The sequence below is a fragment of the Erithacus rubecula genome (genome assembly GCF_903797595.1).
Source record: "Erithacus rubecula genome assembly, contig: scaffold_305_arrow_ctg1, whole genome shotgun sequence".
In the NCBI taxonomy this organism is placed as follows: domain Eukaryota; kingdom Metazoa; phylum Chordata; class Aves; order Passeriformes; family Muscicapidae; genus Erithacus; species Erithacus rubecula.
The window spans coordinates 115117-119871 of record NW_027636023.1 but is presented as its reverse complement, the minus strand read 5'-3'; the positions used below and the strand labels follow the sequence as shown (position 1 = coordinate 119871).

The window sequence follows — 4755 nt, the reverse complement described above, 5'->3', positions numbered from 1 at the left end:
AAGACACTGCTTCTGTTGGCATCTCACCTCCTGCTTGCCCCTTTTTTTGCTCTGCAGCTGGGTTTGAGGGGTGGTGGCTTCAACAAGGGGGTCCCTTCTGTCCCTCATGTTTTGGGGTACAGGGGAGGCTGCAAGGCTCAGAGCTGGGCAGCATCCCTGGAATTGAGCACAGCACTCGCAGGCTTCCAAAGGCATGGGGTGTCATCCCAGAGCTGTGGGAAGAGGTGCCTATGGCCGTGCCAGGTCTCCAGGAGCCCGTCATGTCCCCAGTCTGTGCTGGGAATGTGGCACCTGAAGCGTGACTCCTGCGAGCCCTCAGGAAGGTGCCCAGGATTGGGCAGCACTCTCTGTCCCCACAGGAAGCCCTGAAAAAGGCCCAGATGGAGGAGCAAAGAAAGGCAGAACTGGAGGATGAGAGAGACCATCGGAGATGTTGTGGAAGAGGAGGAGCAGCAGGAGGAGCAGAAGCTGCTGCAGCAGGTGACGAGGATGAGGCTGGAGCAGGAGGAAGACATGCAGTAAATGAACATGGTAGGGCCAGCACTCCCTGCTGTCACCTGGCCCTGCCTGAGCCCCTCCTGCTCTTTGTGCTCTCAGCTCTTCCTCTCCTTCCCCTGCCCTCCCTTCTCCTGTGTCCCTGTCCAGCTCCGAGCCACAATCACCTCTTGTCCCCACAGCTGTTCCTCAGTTCCAAGTACAACATGATCTGGGACAAGCAAGTGCTGGTGAAGCGGATGATCCTCAAAGAACTGACAGAGGAGGAGAAATGCCTGGTCAAGATGTTTGAAATGGAGTGGGAGAAGGACATGGAGGTGCAGGAGGAGCTGGAGTGCTGCAGGAAGCAGGAGCTGATCAGGTGGGCAGACGGCTCCCTCTTCCCCAGTGAGGCATCTGGCCCATTCCAGCCACACCAGCCCTGTCCATGCAGCATTCCCATGATGGGCAGCAGGTTGGATCCAGAGGGAACCCTTCTGCTCTCATATTCCCAGAGCCAGGCAGCACATTGTGAAGCAGGTGGAGCAGAATGCAGAGGAGCGAGCGCTGAGGGCTGAGGATATGTACCAGGAGGGCCAGAGGCAGCTGGAGCACCTGGACCAGATGAAGAGGGAGGAAAGGAAGGTGGGAGCAGGGAACTGGCAGCTTCAGGGAGGTTTTCAGGAAGTGAGAACAGCAGCCAGCAGGATTAGAGCTCTGGTCCCATGGGGGGTTAGTGGCATCCTTGGGAGGTGGCCCAAAGCCTCCCTGCCCTGAGTGAGGAGCAGGAGGAGGGAGCACTCAGTAGGGCCTGCAGGAGCTGTCCTGGGGCTCTGTCCAACACCCTGGGACTCTGTCCCAGCCTTGGACTCTGCCCCTTTCTGTGGATCTGTCCTCCTTAGGAGCGCTGTGCTGCCTTGGAGGCAGAGCAGGAAAAGCTGCACCTGGAGAAGGAGAAGGAGCTGGCTGAGCATGAGGGCCAAGGGCTGTTTGTAGCTGTGCCTGGTGCTTGTCATGGTGCTGCAGGGTGCTGGTTATCGCACCCTGTCCCCGTACCTGTGTCATGGGGCCACGATCTCCACATACAATAGTCCATAAATCTCCCCACCTTTTGGCCAGAGGCCACTCGCTTTGGAAAAGGACTATAAAAGGTGACTTTCCTAAAAAGAATTTGAGATCTCTTTCTCCCCAATCGATTGAAGACGCGTCTCATCGGATGACCACGAGGATGCGTCCCGTCTGTTGGTAGCTGTATCCCATCCTTCTCTCTCTCTCCTCTTTTATCTCTCACTCTCTCTCTATTGTAAAGCTTGATTTTTCGCATGCAATAAACTGTATTACTGCTTTCTGCTAAACAAATCTGAGTCTCTTGCTTTGGTCTTTTGCACCCTGGGGTCGAACAAACCATCACAACTCTCACTCAGGTTGTGTGGATTGTGACAGGGGTGTGGGGGACGCAGAACCAGTTGCGGAGGAAAGGCAAGGGTATTAGCCAGACACTCAATGTGATTGATAAAGCATAATCCAACTTTGAGAGCATCAGACAGTTTTATAGCCCAGAATAGCATAAATCAGCATTATTCATATTAGTACAACCTTATTGGTTTTTACTATGTACGCCTTTTCTTATTATTGGTATTGCAAGTGTGAGATAATCACACCTATTGAATTTCTAGCCGTAAGTATACGTGATACCTCGCTGCTCATCTTGGAGGCTACTTCCCTTATTCTTATACTTATTGCTATATAGTACCCATCCCAGGGTTATACTTTGCTAGCTACATGCTTCCCTGGAAGCTAAGACCTTCATTGAACAATGGATATATGTATTACTTATCGACTAACTCTGCAAATTATGCTAGCTCTATTGCTTTTTCAAAAGTCTCTGAAAAGCAAACACTGCTGCTTAGCAAAATCTGCTTACTAGCAAGGCCTAGCTACTACTTAGCAGGAGCTGCTCTCCTGCAACCAGGCCTCAGCTGAGCCATATCCACAGCTGTGTCCATGGCTTTCTAAACAATTCTCAACACAGGGGCGTCTGCAGGAGCAGCCCTTGGAACCAGGGGATGTCCCGGAGTGGTGCTGGCAGAGCCAAAGCCACAGTCAAGGGCTTCCATAGTTGCCCCAGAGGGAAGCCCAGCACTGTCCCCTATTTGGGCAGGATGCTCTGAGGGTCAAGATGAACCAAGAGGCTGCAGACTGGAAATGGAGGTGGCAGGAGATGGAAAGGACACAGAGGAAGGTGGGATGGAGCAGCAGCTGAGGCCCAGAAGGAACAGCACTTGGCCATGCAGATGGAGCAGGACTGCCAGCAATTCCAGAGGGTGCTCAGGTGAGGTACATGGGACTGAGGGATGGCTCAGGCAGTGGCCAAGAAGGCTCCCAGTTCCAGCTGGTGGCTCTGGGTGCTCCAGTGCCAGCCCAGGTGCTCTGCCAGATGTGGGGGCTGTGTCAGGGTCCCTGAGGCAGCCCAGCTCTCCCACAGGGCCCACCAGGGAGCTCTGGCCATGCGCCCGTGCCCAAGATGTGCGGCTGCTGATCCAGGAGCTGCGGCGGCAGCGGCAGCGCGAGCAGGCGGCCGTCACTGAGGAGGGCCGGCAGCAGGAGCAGGAGATCCGGCAGCGCAGCCAGCGCCTCACCCAGCTCAGGCAGCAGAAGCTGCAGGAGTTCAGCTCAGGGGCTGCCAGTGCTGCTTTCCTGGGCTCCCTGAATCCTTCTTGGTGTCCCAGCCTGGGCCACCTCCCAGCTCCCTCTTCATCCTCAGCAAACAGGACCTGCTGCAGGGTCACGGTGTCAGATCCATCGGGACCCTGATGGATTCTTTCCTCTGCAGAGCCACCGGAATTCCTGACAAATATTGTGCCCAGGTGGAGCTCAGGGCTCAGAGCCAAACCAGCGCAGCCCCCTCCTAGGCCCAGCCCCACAAAAAACCAGCTGGGACTCCCCATGAGTTTGGGGCTCCCATTATTCCTGGCTTACAAGTTGGGGTGTAACCAAACTGTGTTCTCCTCCCATCTTAATCATCCTGATCAGCTTTTAGTGCATGGGTCGCTCACTGTAGCTGCTCAGTGCACAGCTGGGTGTTAGAGAAAGGAAGGAGGCAAACCCTGGAGGGCTGTGTTTGTTTGTCTTCCCAAAATGACTCAGTTGTGGGAATTACACCCAGCCTCAGGGGTCACCTCTGCCCTTGGGCAATCATGGCTCAAAGATCCCAGTGGGCAGCCTAGTGGAGACCTAGAGCATCAAGGATTGTCCAGAACATCCCATAAGTCATAGCAATACAGAATTTCATGGTGAAATTCCCTGCCCTGAGGGAGGTACTGAACATTGCTTCCTGAATCTGACCATATATCAACTGGGCTCTTTGGGGATTTGAGATACCACCACAGTTCAGGGGAGCCAGAGGAGGACCAGACCTTCCACAGGACTTTTGCTTTTGACAGAACTGCATCCATCACTTCAACACCCTGACCAATGTTATGCCAGGTTATAGTCTGCCTTTGTAGTTTTACTCCAGTTTTTCTGTATCATTGCATTTACTCTAATCTGTGGAAATCCAGGATATTCTGCTGGCTTCCCTGGACACCTCGAGACCTGGACAGGGGACTCAGAGGCCTTGCCACCGTGACCAAGACCCCTGTGGGTTCAATTTTAGTCCCTGCGAAAAATTACCATAATTGCGGGAAGAATTACAAGTCATAAAAATAAGTAGAGCATAAATTAGATTGTTAGAAGGTAGAAAAGTGATTTTATAAAATAGTTATAATAAGGGGCCCAGAGCCAAGATAGAGGAATTTAGGCATGGTATGTCTTTCTTTCTTCTTCTTTGTGGCATCCATCTTTTGGGTTAGGATGGTACTTCTGGATTGGTTTGGGAGAAAGCTGAAAGTGCAATGTAAGTGTCATGTAGTGGCAAATATTTGTAATTTATAGTACAAAAGATAAGATGTGCCCAGAGGGCAGGCAGTGTGCCTCCAACTGATCTACAAAACAGACCTCTGTTAGGGAAAGAATTGCTTAGATAAGAAAGTATAAACAACCTTGGAAACCTCAGAAAACAGCTTATGACTCTTGCTTTGAATCAAGGACTCTGAGGCAGAGATAACGGGGTAGGAATAACAGCTCTTTTACTAATATATCTAACCGTACAAGCAGAAAAAAACAGCAGTTGTTAAAATTACCAACAGAACAGATAACTTGGTTCCAGTCCTTTCTTTAGCTGCAGGCACACTGTCTCTGCACTCGGTCCTGGTGCTGCAGATGGAACAAAGCCTAGAGCTA

The 4755-nt window shown here is 52.2% G+C and overlaps 1 pseudogene across 1 annotated transcript; it reads left to right on the top strand.

Moving 5' to 3' along the window:
• The first annotated feature begins 230 nt into the window (after nt 1-230).
• On the top strand, nt 231-3386 carry LOC306815949 (annotated as a pseudogene). The gene is made up of 6 exons: nt 231-269; nt 360-531; nt 678-856; nt 990-1119; nt 2944-3122; nt 3239-3386. The product of its transcript is annotated as an uncharacterized misc_RNA (transcript).
• The last annotated feature ends 1369 nt before the right edge of the window (nt 3387-4755 follow it).